The 19,095-nt window shown below is 49.7% G+C and overlaps 1 long non-coding RNA gene across 1 annotated transcript in view; it reads left to right on the forward strand.

The window, feature by feature from the left end:
- Nucleotides 1-18,772, forward strand: part of LOC108507188 — a 19,690-nt gene extending 918 nt beyond the window's left edge. Inside the window, exons 2-3 of the long non-coding RNA XR_001878024.1 lie at nt 18,232-18,351; nt 18,687-18,772. This is a non-coding gene — a long non-coding RNA (uncharacterized LOC108507188). The remainder of the gene's footprint in view (nt 1-18,231; nt 18,352-18,686) is intronic.
- The last annotated feature ends 323 nt before the right edge of the window (nt 18,773-19,095 follow it).

Below are 19,095 nucleotides of genomic sequence, written 5' to 3' on the forward strand. Positions count from 1 at the left end.
GGGGGGGGGGGGGGGGGGGGGGGGGGGGGGGGGGGGGGGGGGGGGGGGGGGGGGGGGGGGTACGGGAGGGCGGGGTGCGGGAGTACGAGGGGCGCGGGGTCTGGGGATGGGAAGTGCGGGGTGCAGGAAGTGCGGGGGGTGAGGGAGTGCGGGGTCCAGTGGGGGGGGGAGGGCGCAGGGTGCGGGGAGGGCTGGGTGCGGGACTGAGGGGGGGGGGGGGGGGGCGCAGGGTGCGGGGAGGGCTGGGTGCGGGACTGAGGGGTGCGGGACTACGAGGGGTGCGGAGTACAGGGCGTGTGAGGGTCCAAGGGGTGCGGGGGGTGGGAAGTGTGGGGGGCTCGGGGTGCGGGGGGTTCAGGGGGTGCGGGGGATGCACGGACGCCCCGAGCCCCGCGAGCAGCGCCCGCCGCAACCTCTTTATCAGAGCGACACTCGGCGGGGACGGCGGGAACTGCAGCCGAGGGAGCGGTGGGAGAGAGGGGAGAGCGGGTGGAGAGGGAGGAGCAGGGAGAGGGGGAAGAACAGGGAGAGAGGGAAGCGCGGGCAGCAGTGGACAGAGTGGGCAGCCCTCAGCACCTACAGGGCATTTGGGGCGGTGGGAGCAGCTGCCCCAAGGCTTTTGCAGCCTCCAGTGGAGCAAAGCAGGCTCCCAGCCCTGGAGCACATCCAGCACCAGGTACAAGGTGGTGGGCCAGGTGTGAATAGAAGGCAGCATGTATTGGTGAGAATAAATTCGAGGCTTAGGGTAGATCCTCTTCGGGTGGGAGAGCAACCTTCCAGCAAAGGCAAATGCCATCAAGAGCAGGCAGAAAGGCCGGATTTCAGTCTGCAGTTGTCCATCCTTTCCTCTGACCAGCAAGGATGTTATGTGTTGATGCTAACAGTGCCATGCACCTCACCATGTGCAGGGAGCAATGGGTGTTCAGCCAGCAGGGCATCTGGGAGAGCTGCCTTACCCTGCACACAACAGGCTCCTCCAGCACACACAGACGGAGCTGTTTGCTGAGCTCTGTGAGGTTAAACAGGCCATGCTGCCTCATGCAGGACCAAACATGCACCTTGCCCAAACATCTGGCCTGTACTTCTGTGCCATCAGTGTTATCAGTCCTGTGAGGAGGTGTGGATTGCTCAGCACACTGTCCTCTGTGCCCATCGAGCAGCTTTCTAAGTGTCAGAATGTGCCCTGCCACTGCAGCCACTCACCAAAGCATCTGTTTTGCCTGTGCAGATTTGGCAATGAAGGTCTGTATTTTTTGCTTCATATATAGCTCAGGACAGTGATGTCCTGATCCATCAGCTGGGCTTCTAAAGGCTAGGACCATCCAAAACAACCTCCAAAATACTGCAGGTGAGTGACGGAGCTGCTGCTGAACAGGACTCTGGGACACAGGGTGGAGGTGAGGATTGTTGCTTTTTTTGTTGCTCTTAGTGCAACTGGTCACATTGGTTCAATAGTCCTTGAGCAGAAATGGGCACAAAAAGTCTCAGGAGTCTCATCCTGAAACGAAACTTCCTTTCCAAAAAGCAAATCTACCCTCTGAACAATAACATAACTGGGAGGTCATTTTAAATTTGCTTCAGAGTTTCAGTCCATATTCCCCGCTCTGGTGATCTGGCACATAAAACACGGTGCAGGACCTCTTTAGGCTTCATTTTGGGGATTTTTTTTTTTTTTGCATTTCTGATGTTTAGTATAATTCAACCTCAGCAAGTCATCTGTTTAGCACAGCACAAAGGTATGGGATAGGTCAAGGCTGAGCAAACTTGTCTTAAGGTTCAGGAAGAGCAGAAAATGGCAAAGCCTTCTCAGAAAATGAAGATAAATAATTTACTGGGCTAATCAATAACTTGCTCTGTTCATTCCTAAAAAAGTTGTGACCTAGATATACGTGAGCATCTGTGTGTGGGCATGTGAAGCATATATAAAATAACATTCCTGTGTAGATTAAAGGAGGTAGTTTGGCTTGTTTGGCAAAATTTCTCAGAGTTTTTTAATCATTATTTAAAATGCTGTAGACCTTAAATGGTCCTTTCAACCATGATGCCTTCTGAGTGGTCTGCAGTAACTAATCTTTACCTGACACCTGTTTTACAGGGCATGTATATCCAGCTTCCTTTTTTACACTATGTCTTCATTTTTATTATTTCTAATAAATAGATTCTAATATCTGCATAATATAATCAATAGGAGGCATTATGATAAATTATTCTACTTCTCTTAACAGAGTAGAGTAATAAGTTTTAGGAAAATTGGTAAATTAACACAAACCTTAGAAAAATAATTAGAAATGAATGACAGAAAAGTAGGAATCAGAAAATTGCCTGTAGCAACAGAAATGAACTTGAAACTATGCTCTTAAAAGGATTTAAAAGAAATCCCAGAGATCCTGATTCAGGAGAAGGTGGGCTGCAGGTACAAAACCAGCTCTCAGGATTGTTCTGGAAGAACCCTTTGTCCTATTTGCAGGAACCTGGGAGGCAGTTTATGCTCCTCCATGAAGCACATCAGGAAGGGACAGGCCTGTTCCAAACACATTCCTCTGACCTGACCAGGGAGAGACTCCAAGGCAGGAGGAGAGGAGAGCCTGGCTCACTCTGCCTCGGGGAGACCAGCTGGTGTGTGCTCAGCAGCCCCTGCCCGGGTGTGGGGCAGCCTGGATGGACCAGGATGCTGCACTCACTGGGTGTGGGCTGGCAGCCAGTGGGACATCCAGCTCCAAGGAACCACAGAATCCCAGAATCTGCTGCGCTGGAAGGGACCCACAAGGATCATCGAGTTCATCTCCTGGCCCTGCACAGACCCATCCCCAAGAGTCACCCCCTGTGCCCCAGAGGATCAGCCAAACCCTCCTGGAGCTCTGGCAGCCTTGGGGCTGTGCCCACTGCCCTGGGGAGCCTGGGCAGTGCCCAACCAGCCTCTGGGGGAAGAACCTTTTGCTGAGATCCACCCTGAGCCTGCCCTGACACAGCTCCAGCCATTCCCTGGGTGCTGTCCCTGGTCCCCCCAGAGCAGAGCTCAGTCCCTGCCCCTCCTCTGCCCCTGCCCAGGAATTGGAACTGCACTGAGGTCTCCCCTCAGTCTCCTCTGCTCCAGCTGAACACACCAAGTGCCCTCAGTGTCCTCCCACGGCTTCAAATCAAGGCCCTTCCCCATCTCCGTTGCCTCCTTTGGGCACTCTCTGATGGCTCAATCCCTTCCCTCCGTTGTGTCCCCCCAAACTGCCCCAATGTTGAGGTGAGGCCGGCCCAGGGCAGAGCAGAGCGGGACAATCCCCTCCCTGATGCCCCAGGACAGGGATGTCCCTCCTGGCTGCCAGGGCACAGGGCAGAGGGGCTCTGCAGGCCTGAAATCACAGGCCCTACGTACAAGTCTTAAATGTACAACCTGAGAGAAAACAGTGACCTTTCCACTGTGCTTCACCCACAGCCCAAGAGAAGGAACCTTGAGAGCCTGTTTTGTTCCAGGCTATGGCAGAGAGAGGTTTGGTTCTACTGGTCCTGCCAGTGCCTAAAGGGGCCTACAAGGAGGCTGGAGTGGGATTTTTCACAAGGGTGTGGAGTGATAGGACAAGGGGGAATGGCCTTAAGCTGAAGGAGGGCAGAGTGAGATGGGAAAATTCTTCCCTCTCAGGGTGGGGAGGCCCTGGCACAGGTTGCCCAGAGAAGCTGTGGCTGTCCCATCCCTGGAATTTCCCAAGGCCAGGTTGGACGGGGCTTGGAGCAACGTGGGCTAGTGGGAGGTGTCCCTGCCCATGGTAGGGGTGGAATTGGATGAGCTTTAAGGTCCCTTCCAACCCAAACCACTCCATGACTCTGTGGTGCCAGACTGGTGATCTGAGCCATGGGTCTCCCCTGCCTCTCCTGAGATGCTCGTTGCTATGAGGAAACATATCCCCAAGCAGAGCAAATAGTTTTATTCCAGATATGATCTCTTTGCTCTCACCTTTTACTACCCATGTCTTTATTTAGCAGCAGCAACTTTCTTCTGAACAAAGCCTAGGCCCAAGCTACACCCTGGAGCCATCCATCACTTGTTGCCACAATGGTGTTTCTATTGTTAATTGTTAGTCAGGGTTGCTTTTTGGGGTTAGGCAGTGCAGTGATTTAGTACACCAGCTAATCAGCTCTGAAAATGTATTCTCAAAATAAATTAGATGCAAAAAAAAAGAAGCTCGAAAAGTCTGTCGGTCTTGATACAATCCTTCAGGATTGCTGGGCTCCCTCACAAAACCACAACTGGATCCAGTAGTTAAAGAGGGTCACTGCTGCTCCTGGTCTCAGCAGGGGTTACTGAAGCTGAGTAAGGAAGTTTGCACAGTCTGCTCAGTGTGTGGTTCTAGTCAAGGTTATTAATGTCTCATTTTTCATAAGCATAAAGAAATACAAGAAACATACCCACCTAAAATGAAAAAGAAAGGTTGTCTGTCTTTTTTTTTTTTTTCAGATGGCCTCTGATAACATGAATTCACAAGGGAAAATGTGGTTAAAAGCCCATTTTGTAACTAGATCCTAGATGCACATACCATCAATACTCCAGCTCTGGCTCCCTTTTATCAGGCTAATCATAGCTGCACTGTTTTGTTGTCAAAACACCTCCTGTAGAAGTCAGACCAGAGAGTCTTTTCAGCAGCAAAAACGTGAGGTTAATATACCAACAGTCTGCCTTAAGAATCTGCTACCTCCTAAAAGCGTGTGGAAAAAAATACAATAAATAAATAAATAAGATTTGCAAACTCAGTTAATTTCCTGAGCTCTCCTTGGCCCACTCCTGCAATGTGTCATGTCATCAGCAACCACAGTGGCTTCTCAGCTTACAGATGTATCCGTGGGACTGCAAAAGGACCAATAAAAAGCGAGGAGTGAAATCCGTGAGGAGCTGTGGCAGATCAGAGCTCAGGAAGGGCGAGAGCCGCCTGACCAGAGCTTTCCAGAGCAAATCTGGGTGGGTTTTGAACCCTTGTGGCAATGAAAAGGTGCCTTGTTGTGATTAATCAGTTGATTTGGTGATGCAATCAAGTGTCTGGTGAGCTCAGGCCAGGGACAGAAACCTCAGGAATGTTGTACCTTTTGAGGGGGAAGCTCAGACCCCCAGGTTCCACTGAGGTGTCCTCCAGATAGGGCCCATCTGAGCCAGGCTGATGGTGACCCCAGCAGTGAATCAAGCCAGGGAGCAGAAGGAGTTTGGGCATGGACAGCTGTCTGGGAGCTAATTACCTGCAGCTCCATCGAGTTAGGAACTGATGGGCTCAGAGGGCTGTGGGAGCTTTGGGGATGGGGATAGATGATTAGAAGCCAGTTGGGGAGAGGAAAGAGCTTTGGAACGGCTCTGTTTGGCTGATTTAGGAGTTTGTTGGCTGCTCAATGACTCGGAAGATGCAGCTGGTTTGTGCCTGTACGGTGCAGAGCTGTGTCTGTGTGGGAGCACCCAGGCAGGCTCTGTTCTGCCATGGCCTCTGACGAATCTGCTGGCTTTTGGAGCTGGACACGGCCTGAGGAGCTCCTGAAAACATGGTCTGTGAGTCCAGGGTTTCTCAGGGTTTGCTCAGACTTTTTAATCCAAGTGCAGATAAAGGAATACTTTACATCATACCAAGGTTAATGAAGCTGCTCCAAGCCTGAGCTGGTGAGCTCCACCCAGCCCTGCTTCTGGGGCAAACTCATATGGTTGGGTCTTGGAATTCTCCCTGTATGAAGACATGAACACCAATTCTAAAAAAACACAGTCAAGAGGACTTGGGGGTTGTTCATGTGCTGTTTTGTAAATCCCTTGAACTTTTCCCTTTCTCCAGGAGTAGGAAGTTCGCTGTGGCACGTGCAAGCACACTCTGGGCTGGTCTTGGGGCTGTATTCCAAAATGGGATTGGGCTTAACCCTGCCTACAGCTGCAGGCTGTGCTCCCCTCCCTGGTTACCACCTCGAGTGCTTGGAGTTCGGAACCTCTGCCTGTGCTGCACATACCAGAGAAGGAGCTAATCATTAGTATACTTGAAGTAAACTGCTCTCTCCAACAGCAGTCCTTAATATCAGTAGCAGAACTGGAGAAACAAACCTCTTTTTGCCAGTCATTTTGAGCTAAGTACGTGAACCCCACTGGTCTGCATCTTCTGCTCCCTCAAGCAACATGAGTGTCACCACATGCCCACTGCACAACATGCAGTGACCTCCAGTTCTCAGTGGCTCATTTTGTTCTCTTTGTTTACCTCTTGTCCCCTGACAGGCATAAACACAGCTATTTGTTCACAGAGATGCTGCTCATCCAGACTGTTTTGAATTACGTGTTTTCCCACACAGCTTCTTTGGGAGACTTTTCTGATTCCACTCCAAAGTAAGTTATGTGTTACAAACACACTGGGGAATATATTGCATTTGCAAAAAAATAATATTCCTTTGTTATCACAAAGTGCATTTAGACAAATACTATTTTTGCCTTTTTTTTTTTTTAAAAAAAAAGACCTGACATTTCCTTTACACATTTATTAATGGACACAGAGGTGAAAAGATGAACCATCAAAGCAGATTATTCATTGCCAAAGAAAGGTCTTAAGCACCATGGATCTGATCCAGAAAATATGAGACAGTCTTCCAGGCAGTGCAAGAACCAGAAAGCTGCAGAAGGTATTTCTAAGAAGGTATTTCCAAAGCCATCAGGTTCTCCCCAGGTAAACAGAGATGGCGCAGCAATAGCACGTGTGGAGGGAAGAGAGCTGGGACATCTTTGGTAGCTGTGGCCAGCTGGTGTTGAACAAAGGAGGGCTGCAGAGGGACTTCTGGGGGCAAAACCTGCTGGGACCAGTGGTTTGTCAGGGCATAAGCTGAGCTCTGGCAGTTCCTTGCAGCAGCAGGGTGAGGAGAAGGATGAGGCAGAGCTGGCCACTGTCACTGCAGCAGCACCGTGGGCTCTGAGTCGGCCGGGCTGGGGGGATGTGCCCGGCACAGGGCACGGCTGGCTGGGTGGGGAACAGCCTCCGGGACAACAAGGGTGGTGTCCATCCCCTGGCCATGTGCAGGGCGGAGTCACAAAGCTGTGTATGGGAAGGGGTAACAAATAGCATGAGGAAATCATGTGGAGATGAGGGGAAGCAAGCTCATGTTCACGGCAGGAAGGAGAGAAAGGGTGGAGAAAGTGGAATGATGGGGAGGAGGGCACAGAAAGACACAGGTCTGCTTTTTGCTGTGATGGGGCCTGACCTTGGGCTAACACATATTTACAAATCTGGCAATCAGCAGAAGACATTTTGAGACTATGACTAGATTAATATCTCCATATAACTATAATTAAACTGATAGAACTCAAACCCTGTCTTTTTTTTCCAAAATAAAACTTCCCTTTTCCTCTATTCAAGTATTTGAGGTGCACTTTTACAAGGCTGATGTCAAGATGTCACCAAAAACACACGAGGCCACGGTGATATCATGGTGTGAGAGAGAGTCAGGAGTGAGCCACGTAAACGTTATGAAATATTGTCATTTTTTTCCCTTCCGTTTTAGCCATTGCCTAAACTGGAACCATAAAACTGGTCTTAAAATAGCACTGCAGGTTCAAAAAAAAAAAAAAAGGAAAAAGTAAGGAAACAAATTTTGTTTTCCAGCCAAGTTTGTTCAAACAGCCTTTGCTAATAGGAGAACTTTGGGGGAATTCTGTGAACCCTTGGAAAGTGTATTGTATTGCAGATATCAGGGCTCTTATCAATAATTTCCTATCTCCTTGCAAAGCCGGGAACATTTCCCAATCTACCTACAGAGAGATATATTTTATGTCAAGATGTAAGGCAAAACAGGCCTGCATTCAATATTTAGTTTCAAATTATGTAAACAGTATTAACTGATCTGTCAAAAATGCGTTCGTGGAAAACGCTTGACTAGGCTAATTCATGTTTTTGGAAAGGTTGCCTGTACAGACACTTGGAGCACATCTGTTTACCGTGGGCCTGGTAACACAGCCCTCCAGTTATACATTTCCAAAGAGTAATTGTGGAGTAAATACTTTAAAGGTATTAAACATATAATTGTAAACTGTTGGGGGTCTAACGACACGGAATACGTCGGGATCGAGTCCGAGCATGTACTTTGTGTAGTGGAGAAGGTGTAAATGGAGGCACATCAGGACCAGGCCACAAGGGCTGGGGGCTCTTGGGGGGTCTGGGCTAAGGGTTTGGTGGCTGTGGGTGGTTCTGGCCTCACTGGATTCAGCAGACCTTGCTGGGTCAAGCCATATGAACAGACTTGGTGTTAGGAAGCTGAAGTTTTGTGCTGCCCTCCTGCTGCAGCTCCTGTGTGGTGACACCACTCAGGTGTCACTGAGACTGCAGCCAGAGGTGAGGCCATCTCTCTGATGGCCAGGTGAGGACATTCAGCAGCTTAATTACTGGTTCTAGTGTCCATCTGCCAAAATTGGTCATTTTTCTAAGAAGCTTCATGTCTCGGTCCAAGACTCTCATGTAGTCACAGAGGATAAGCAAAGTATTTGGTGTCTGCTCTCTGAGCTGGAAGGGGCTTCCAGGCACAACCTTGGAGTTCTGCTTTGGGTTAAACCAGCCTTCCAGTCATGTTCTTGCTGGTCTGGTTCCAGTGACTGCCCTTGTCAGGGAGGGAGTTCTTTGTGCTGCTCATTGGAAGGGAAAGCCCAGAAAGACACCAAAAATTTCAGCCTTTACTGGAGTATTCCTGGGAGTTTTGGGAACCATGGCCAGGGGGGAGCAAGTGCACACACAAACCCTTTAGACATCCCAGAAGACTGTGCTCTTGTGAAATTAATTTCTTATGGACCAGAGAGTAAGGGCTACTTCAAAGGTGTCAGCACTGTGCTTGAACCAAGTAGGGGGCACAGACGGAAAAGCTTCCTGGGAGGATTTATAGATTTGCTAATGGATTTGTGGTAGGAAAGGATTCTGATAATTCCATCTCATTCCACCCCCTGCCATGGGCAGGGACACCTCCCACTAGCCCAGGTTGCTCCAAACCCCATCCAACCTGGCCTTGGACACTTGCAGGGATGGGGCAGCCACAGCTTCTCTGGGCAACCTGTGCCAGGGCCTCCCCACCCTCACAGGGAAGAATATCTTCCCAATATCCCATCTAACCCTGCCCTCTGGCAGTGGGAAGCCATTCCCCCTCATCCTGTCCCTCCATCCCTTGTCCCCAGTCCCTCTCCAGCTCTCCTGGAGCCCCTTCAGGCCCTGGAAGGGGCTCTGATGTCTCCCTGGAGCCTTCTCTTCTCCAGGTGAACCCCCCCAGCTCTCCCAGGCTGGCTCCAGCGCAGAGGTGCTTGGAGCATCTCCATGGCCTCCTCTGGACTCATTCCAACAGGTCCACACGTTTCCTGTGTCAGGTGCCCCAGTCCTGCACAGATCCCTGGGCTTTGCAAGCCAGGGCTTCTTGGTAGTGACACAGTAAAAAAGGAACTCCTCAGTATGGGAAAGAGGTGGCTGCAGAAGTGATGTGCTTTTGCAAGGACACAGTGTGGAAAAACTTCAAGAGAATTAAACCATTTTTGAAGGATTCATAAACTGGGCACTAGGAGAGAGAGCACGGGTTGTGGTGGGCTGTGGACAGACCTGGTCGTGGTGTCAGTGATGGACAGTGGGGTTCTGCTGAGACATGGGCACAAGCTTTGCTTTAGCCAGGATGAGCCCCAGTTAAAAGTAGATCTAAGTAAGAGCTGATCCTACAGAAAGAGCTTTTGTTGTTATTATTTACTTTTTAGTTGGAAAGAAAGGGCAGGTCTGGAGTTGAGCAGTAAAACAGGAGACATCCCTGCAGAGGTGGGCAGTGAGTTTGGGTATGGAGGTGAGTTTGGGTTTTTGGTTTGTTTGGTGGGTGGTTTTCCCTTGGAAAGGGGATGTAGGAGAAAAGAGACCAAGAGCTGTTCAAGGCTGCTGAAAACTGCTTAGCAAATGTGCTGGGGGCTGGGGATGAGGGGGGCTGAGTCCAGAGAACAAGGGCTCCAAAGGAGCATGGTCAGCTGTGCTAAAAGCAAATGAAGATAAAAGGAAGTGGCTGACTGACATCTTGGTAAGAAGAAGAGATGAGAGACCTCCACCAGAGAAGTTTCTGTAAGATGTGAGGGGCAGAAACTTCCAGAGGAACACCAGGATATTACAAACAGCAGTGAGCTATGGGAGGGACCAGAGTCTGGAAGGACAAGAGGGAAATCAAGGACATTTTGGTACATCTTAAAGAAAGGAGACGCTAAAGGATGTTAGTGAAGGGGAAATTGCAGAATTCAAGGCTAAATGAGAAAGAGTTAAGGATAATTAGAATTAAAAGGGATGAAAGAAGGATGAAAGACAGTGAAATGTCATGGAGATGCCACTGGAAGGGAAAACAGACCAGTGCCCTACCGCAGAGGTGAGCAAAACCAGTCAGCTCATATTTCCTAGGAGGACAGGGGAGCCAGGAGAAGAGAGCCAGGAGTTGCATCAGCCAGAGTTGCAGATACACTTGTTCAGATTCAGCTGGATCTTACAGCTGCTTAGTTGGGAAGGTGATGGTACAGAGGTAGAGAGAATGAATTTGCTGCTGTGTTAACAGCTTTGGGGGGGAAAAAGTGAAATTCAGTCAGACTCTGGGAGAACAGTCTAGACTGGAACTGAAATGAAGCCTGAAAGTAAATGAGCAATTTTCAAATTGAGAAAAGGACAGGGAGGAGAGGTCTGCGAACAGAGGAGCAGGGGAAAACTAATTGAATTATCTGGATGAGCAGTGAGCAGAGGGGGGATTTGCACAGCAGGGAGGTGAGGAAGAGCAGTGGTTGGTGGAGAATATTGCAGATTAACCATTTGAGAGTGACTGAGAGAGTCAAACGAGCTGTGGATGAAGTGAAGGAGCAAGGATATGGAGATGCCAACATGAGAGACTGGTTGGGTTGTCACACCAGAACCTGACACCACCAACAGTGGGTGGGGGAGTCTGGGAGGAGAAGAAAGAGCTTTGGGTGAATCCTGGAGGAGGATGAGGAGAGATTGGGCAAGAGAAAGGGCTTGAAAGTAACAGGAACAGGAGGGATCCCCAGTCATTTGCACCATGTCTGCTCCTGCTCCAGAAAGCTCAGAGAAAGGAAGAGGCTTGGAAGAGGAAGAGAGCACAGGTGAGTTCCTGGGAGCTGGAGGAGCTGTGGGTGCCTGGGGTGAGCACACAGAGTCCAGGAGGGGAAAGAAATGGAGTGGTGGCACTGAAAAGCAGGTGGAGTGAGGGGTTGGTGGAGCTGGGCAGGGAGGGTGGTACACTGGGAGGACAGGGATCTGATCCAGAGTTGTCAGAGGAAGGGATGAGGAGCATGGTGGGAAGAGGATAGGCTTGGCATGGAAAATGGGAGGGCAGAAGGAAGATAAGAGGGCCAGATGCTGTGATGAACAAAGGGTGAGGTCAGACAGTGGCAGACGGGCGCGTGTACAAAACCAGAAAACAAGAGGCAGCTCCTGCCTGTGGTTTCGGGGCACAGCCCGGGGCTGCCTGTGATCAGGAGTGATTGATTACAGAATTAGGCTTGTGCTATTTTGGCCCTGTGACTTCAGATGCTGTAATCTAAGCCCACTGTGTGCTTATCCTTGCAGCAAGGATAACTCTTCAGGCACAGGGATGCTTTTGGGGGAGACACGTCAGGAAGCTTTTCCCCAAACTGCGTTTGTAATCCTGCCACTCCTCTCATCCATCACCAGGCCAATATAAAACTGGCCCTGTGCTTCCTGTTGGAGTGTTGTGAATTTTCAAAGGCAAAGTGCACTATTGTTTAATAGCCAATTATTCACTGGCATTGATAAACAGGCTCTGCCTGCGATTACTGCAGCAATTACTCACCCTCCTAATTTAGACATGAGGAAAAATTAATTCAAGCTTCCAGTTGATCATTTATATCTTTGGCTTTTGTAATACACATCACAGCACGCTGAAAACAACTCCACCACAGGGAAAACTGATCTGTTCACATTGATAAGGTGTTTTACTCTTGTTCTGTTACTGGGGGAGGCAGGACAAGTCCAAGCTGAAGGGCTGTGGCTGAAGGGTTTTTTTTTATGTTTTGGGGATGTAAAAATATGAAAATCACTTTGTTAAACCTTAAATTAAAAACAGAGGGGAGGGATGTTCCTGCAGTCAGAGGGGATCTCTGTGTACAGCTAAGAAAGCAAAGAAAATAGTCAGGTGTTTAAGTAATGTGGCCTCACCTTGCCCCCAGACCACCCTTCAAGTGCTGATGGACCTGTCTCCAAACAGGAGGCATCCGGGATATTCAGGAGAGGCTGGTGGGGAGAAATTAGAGGATGTTAGCAGCCTAGTTCAGAATGAAGTGGAGGTGGCAGAGGCAAATAAAGCTGTTAACAGGCTTAGTAATGGTCAGTTACTTACTCCTTATAACTCAGGAGCAGTGAGATGGAAAGGTACCCACATACCATTGGGACAGGGAAATGCTTTCATTCGTTTTCTTGTTGTTATTAAAGTTACTCCACAGGTTGCAAAGGGCACAGGAGTTCTGTGGTGACTGCAAGCTCGAGCGAAGGAGCAGCGCCTGAGAAGCACCTTCTCCAGGTTCCTTCCCCACTCGGTGCTGTGGTTTCACTTTCCGTGGCTCTGTTTGCTGCTGGCAGAGGTTCAGCTGGAACGGGAGAGGAGCAGGAAGAGCCTTTCCTCGGCGTAGTCTGGCAGCACCTCCCTCCCCAGCACAGATTCCGTGCAAGGCAGAGCCTCTTCCGTGTCTGGTGAGCGACGAGCAGGGGCAGGTGAGGCCTCGTGCTCCGTGTGCAGCAACCTTTGCCTCTGGAGCAGAGTGTGGATTGCCCGTGGTTTCACTTTCCAGACTTGGGTTTATTTGCCCCGGTTGGGTTACTGCAGAGAGCTGTCCTGTCCAGGGGCAGTGCAGACCTTGAGTGACCACAGGGGGGGTTTTCTCTCTTGCCCTGGGAAGCACCTGCTCCAGGCAGCATCCACAGAAGGAATGCCAGCACTTTTCCCAGCCCTGGGGCAGGTGGGGTGAAGCACAGACAAGGCTGTGGCACCTCAGCTCTTCAGAGCAGACTTGAGGCAGATAACTGGTTACAGAATCCCAGAATGTGCTGGGCTGGAAGGGACTCACAAGGATCATCCAGTCCCACCCTGGCCCTGCACAGGCCCAGCCCCAAGAGTCACCCCCTGTGCCCCAGAGGATCATCCAAACCCTCCTGGAGCTCTGGCAGCCTTGGGGCTGTGCCCACTGCCCTGGGGAGCCTGGGCAGTGCCCAACCAGCCTCTGGGGGAAGAACCTTTGGCTGAGATCCAACCTGAGCCTGTCCTGACACAGCTCCAGCCCTTCCCTGGCTGCTGTCCCTGGTCCCCCCAGAGCAGAGCTCAGTCCCTGCCCCTCCTCTGCCCCTGCCCAGGCAGTTGGAACTGCACTGAGGTCTCCCCTCAGTCTCCTCTGCTCCAGCTGAACACACCAAGTGCCCTCAGTGTCCTCCCACGGCTTCAAATCAAGGCCCTTCCCCATCTCTGTTGCCTCCTTTGGACACTTCCTGATGGCTCAATCCCTTCCTTCCATTGTGTCCCCCCAAACTGCCCCAATGTTGAGGTGAGGCCGCCCCAGGGCAGAGCAGAGCGGGACAATCCCCTCCCTTGACCAGCTGAAAGGCAGCAAAATAGTCACCTCTCCACCAACTGCTCTGCTTGACAACATGGTAGCTTGGTGCATTTAGCCAAGGCTGAACACAAGGTTGGCTCAATAACAAAAAGTAGAATATTGCTTCAACTGGCAGACAGTGTTGGGCCTTTACTCATTGCTCCCTCAGTGCAGGGGTGTTGGATGAGCAGCAGGTCATTCATGGTCTCCCTGGGCAGCTGTACCCACCCACACTGGGGCTCTGCAGGGGCTGGAGGTGCTGCTCTGGTGGGGGGTCATTTCCTGTCTCACTCACCTCCACCGTGGCTCTGCCCATCTTTGGGATGCTTGAAGCTCCTCTGAGCAGTTCAAGTGCCACACAAGCAGAGCTCTTCCCACTTCCTCAGGAGGAACTCGTGCTCCTGTTGCCTGAGCCAAGCAGCAGGGTGGGCTGAGGAGGGAGAGGGACACTGCTGTGATGATGTGTCCTGGCCACAGGGGCTGCCTCCAGGGACTGGGAATGGGCACAGCACTGTAGCTGCTGCTCATGGGGGTTGCTGGCTCTGAACCCTCTGGGTGCACGTGGTACAACCGTGGGAGATACACACCAGAGGTGCAGGCAGAGACTGCAGCACCCTGAGGTTCCTGGCCTTGGTGTTTGCTCCAGGTGGGGAGCAGTCACAAAGCACTGATGGTGATGTTATAACTGCGCTGATGGGAGGAAAGAAAAGAGAAAACCGTCAGAGTTCATCTTATCGGAGACTATCGTGCACGCTCAGGAACTGTGTAAATCAGTTGCCCTGCTTAGCCAAAAGCTAAAGAGTTTCTAAAGTTTATTTCCTGTCTTTATAGCAACTGTCTGGCCCTTTATTTATTTTCACTGAAAGCTGCTGGTGTGCTAAAAATAGTTTTTGAAGCAATTCTTGTGGCATACTGTATAACAATGGCAGGCTGAAGCCGGGGCAGTTGGGAAGTGAAGGATGCCTCCTTGGGCAATCTCTTCTTCTGAACTCCCATCATTTTTATTTTTATGCTTTGTGCTAAAGCATTTTCTGTCCCCCACCGTGCAGAAGAGCTGACGGCTCGCATTGTTGTTACCTTGAAAGGGCAAGTTATCACGGTTAATCCACCCTCCAAGGTTTTTCCTCAGGATAATTATTGTTGTGGTGATTCATCTTGCAGACCCTGCCCTTCCTTATTCGCGCAAAATATCCTACTCCCTGCAATATTTCTGGGTCAGGCTCGTGCCACACATGTGATTTCCTCTTGGGCATGCAGACAAGACAAGATGGATTTAAAGGTCAGCCAGTGCTGGGCTGGCCAAGCTCGTCACTGGTGGCTTCGTGTGTCACCCACGGGTGATGGTGCAGGTGGGGACGGTTTGGGGCTGGACGGACACAGGGTGGGCAGGTGAAGTTCGCTCGTGTTTCACGTGGGGTGGGGGAGCAGGGCCTCTGTTGTTGTGCTGGAAAATTTCACTGCTCCCGTCTTTAGTGGAAAACATTATCACCAGCACATCCTGGCATGTAATTCTGCCTCATTTATTATTGTCTCGTGTTGGCTTAGTGCTTATGGTGCATTTCTAAGGTACTCAGAGAGGGTTGTGGTTTTTCAAGGAAACATAACTCATGGGGGACAGGGGAGGGAGAATCCTGAGAGATTTTGGCACAAACTGAGTCAAATTTTACTGAACATGAAAAATAGAACCTGTGCAGGCTTCGACATGAGCTCTGCATGGCCCAGAGGCCACGGGGAAGGGAATATGCCCAGCAGGCAGGATTACCACTCAGGAGACCTGGGCTCTGCTCTTCCTGCCAACGTGCTTGTCAGGGGCTGTCTGTACATCCTATGCTCCCCAGTTTGGGTGCAAACCACCAGGTTTTGGGGCAGGCAGATGTCACCCAATGCCTGCAGCTGTCTGAGCTCAGGTCCTGTCTCAGGATACAGAAACAGGATGAAACCCAGTGATGGCACCAAAAAGGCGGATCACAAGCTTGGTCTGGGTTTGTTTGGGAGTTTTTTCCCCACTTTCACTGGTGTTTGTGCTAGAGAGATGGGCTCACAGCTCCTCAGCTTGTTTCGTGGCCTTCCCTGATGGTGCAACACAGCAGGATGGGGGACAACCACCAAAGGGAGAGAGCAAACCCCTACCAGGTGGTTCCATCGTGCTGCCCCTTGTGAGGCCCCTGGCACCAGCTGGTTCACCCCAGACCAGGACCAGTTCTTGCCTTTGCTGCTGAGCTGGGAAGCACTGTGACAGCCTCCAGTGCAGGACTGAACTTGGGGTGCCCCCAGCTTTGCTGCTCCCCTTGCCATGCTGAAAGAGCCTGCCCACAGCTCCTGCTGCAAGACTGCTGCAAAATGAAGCTACCACATCTCACCTGAGGTAGAGCCAGTTGGTGGGATCAGTAAGGCAGCTCCAGGTCCAGAACGGCCGTTCCGAAGGGAAATGTGTAGGAGCAGGGAAATTGGATGCAGTGCTGCTTTTAGCTAAGACCGGGCACTTTGGTGGGGAGCTGCTACCACCAGGTTCACTCAATTTTACTTTACGTGCTTTGGAGGAAGTCAAAGTCTTGAGTAAAGCACCTTTAGGGACAGTGGAAATAAGGGAGAAAATCCATAACCTCATTTCTTTGTACACTGAGTGTGTAAGTGAGGGTGGTTCAGGTGTCCTGCAGCCCTTCCAAGGGATGGGAGTGAGGTGCAGGTGGTTCACAATACAGTGATGTGGTCTTACTAAACCCACCCCTCCTGCTCTTGTGGTCTGGCTTTGCTCTCACCAGAGATCTCCTTACTGAGCTCCTGAGCACCTGTGAATTCATCACAGTCCTGGGCCTGGGACACTGCTGGGTGTCTCTGGGAGCAGAGGCTGTGCCTCCTCCCTCTCCTTTAGCCAAATTCACCTGGTGAACTGGCAGCGTATTTTAATGTCACCACAGCAGCACAGTCCCTCAGCAGGACACACTTCCCATCCAGGTGGAACATGACACCCATCTCCAAACACGGGTGTATCGCCGGCGGTATCAAGGAATGCCATCCAGCACGCCCAGTGACGCACACAAAGGGAAAACCGGCACAGGTACCAGCCAAGACAAATTGGGAACACGTTCCTCAGAGTCTGAACAGCTTCCTGCAGCCTCTACCTGCCAGCAGGGAGGTGGGAACAACCCAGGCTGCCATACCTGCTGACCAGCGGGCAGTTTGTGGGATCTTCATGGGCCAGAAGTGGTTCCTGGTGACTGATGTTACTGTTTTCAACACCAAATTAATTTTGTACATGATGGTAGTGTCACAACCCTTCCCTGCGTGGTACATGGTTATGACCTCTTTCATGTGAAAAAACCCCAAATGGAATACTATAGGGACTTTTATTCTCATGTTTCCTTGAAGAGGGACAAGAAGAAGAAGAACATAAACCATGACCACACTGATTTGTTTTGAAAACTCTCCCACAATCCCACACTTGCATTTACACTTTCTTTGAATGCATAACACCAAAGGTTCAAAGAACTGGGGCTGTAGTGGCAGAACAGAGGTTCAATCCATTACCATTCCTTGGGGTGTTAAATGCTTTGAATTGTCTTCAGTGTGTCTAAAATCCTTTTTTAATTTTTTTTTCCCAGCACGAGAATTCTGGAGCAACACTTCAGAGAGCAGGTAAAGCTGCTTCCGATGCTCAAAATATCAAAATCACTTTTGTTTGGTTGTACAGTGCTAAAACAATGGTGTTGTACAGGTACACCTTGTATAGATTTGTTTAGGATTTTACTATTGTACAAGGAAAATACCCACTCAAACTACCTGACCAATAACAGATCCAGTAAATGTGTCCAGTAAAGAATCTAAAAATCTGAGGGACGGTTATATTCACCTTGGTTTAGGCAGTAGAGAAAACAGAGTTTGGTTTGGTTACTTGCCTTGTTGTATGTAGCAGTTCTCAAAACGCTTAGCTGGAGTTAACTGAGTTTTGATGAAGCTCTCAAAGATGCTAAAAGATGTTAAAAAGAAGCTATGAATTTTGTGTTAGATATCAGAAGCACTTCGAAAGATTTGTATGTAACTGTCACATGAATTTAAGATGCAATTCCGTGTTAAAAGCTTGGCTGACCATGAGCAGAAATGTGGAAACTCAACGGATCACCTCTGGAAAAATGGCATTTGTGAGTTATACTCTCAGAAGACTAAAAATAGAACTCTGTCTGTTTGTTTTCCTTCATGAAGTGGCCAACTGTAACACTCCCTTACCAGCCCTAAAAAAGAATTTACATAAAAGATGCTGACGCAAACCCTTATCTCATGACTGTGTCTCGTTAGGTCATCTCTGGGGGGGAAGGAATGGCTTCATTTTTGAAGTCTCTTCCCTGACCATGAATCAGTCAGAGAAAATAGTGAGGTGCACCTCTGCACAGCAACCTGTCACCTTAATCTGTTTTGGAACCTACAGTAAACCCCCAGTTGTTTGTCACGTGTAAGGTAATGCTCTGAGAGGGAACTCTCACACACTTAATGATGCTCAGTAATTTTCTGGCCAAAGGGCAGCGATGGGGTTTTTCCGGGTGTGCTGAGCTCCACATCTTTAACCACTTTGCTGAACAGAGCTCGTGGAGAAACAGCCCTTTCAGTCCTATTTAATTCTGTGTTGTTTCCTAATTCTTATTTTATTGTAGGAAAAACGCTTGTCATGGCTTATCTGTCCAGCAATGAACGTGTCTGGTGCTGGAAAATTAACGTCTGTTACCTGTACTGCACCTACTGATGGAACAGTTCCAACCTGGAATGGGCAAGAGGTGAGGAAAGACAGGAGTTCCTGTATTTTTCTCTTCCCTTAAAACTGAAATTTAAGACCCAAATCAATCCTGCAATGCCTTCAATATTTATGGCCTCTACTTTGTTTTTTATGGAATCCTACTCCACTTAGGAAAGACCTATTGCGATCTGAGAAGACTAAACTCTTTCCAATTCAGATGTAGTGAACTCTTCTAGAAACAGAGATGGCACAGGCTTGTTGTATCAAAATGTACCAGTTACTCAGTTTTCTAATGTCTTCCTATCATGAAATATTCTCTCTTGCACAGAAATCTCTTGATATTTGGGTTGCTGATCACATTTTTTTTCTTTTCAGGACCATTTTTAAAACACTGTAATAAAAAACAGTGCATCAAGGATGAACAAAGATTTCATTGCTTCTGGGTCTGTCTCAAAATAAAGACAGAAAGGAATAAAGAAACGTGGTGGTTTGACAATTCACATTTTTCTTTTGCTGTTGAAGGCTCTTTGAATCACAGAATCCCAGAATGGTGTGGAAGGGATTTTAAAGATTTAACCAACCCTCCATCATGGGCAGGGACACCTTCCACTAGCTCAGGTTGCTCCAAGCCCCGTCCAACCTGGCCTTGGACACTTCCAGGGATGGGGCAGCCACAGCTTCTCTGGGCAACCTGTGCCAGGGCCTCCCCACCCTCACAGGGATCAATCTCTTCCCAATATCCAATCTGTCCCTGCCCTCTGGCAGTGGGAAGCCATTCCCTGTG

This window comes from Lepidothrix coronata, unplaced genomic scaffold, assembly GCF_001604755.1.
Source record: "Lepidothrix coronata isolate B3197 unplaced genomic scaffold, Lepidothrix_coronata-1.0 Scaffold244, whole genome shotgun sequence".
NCBI lineage: Eukaryota > Metazoa > Chordata > Aves > Passeriformes > Pipridae > Lepidothrix > Lepidothrix coronata.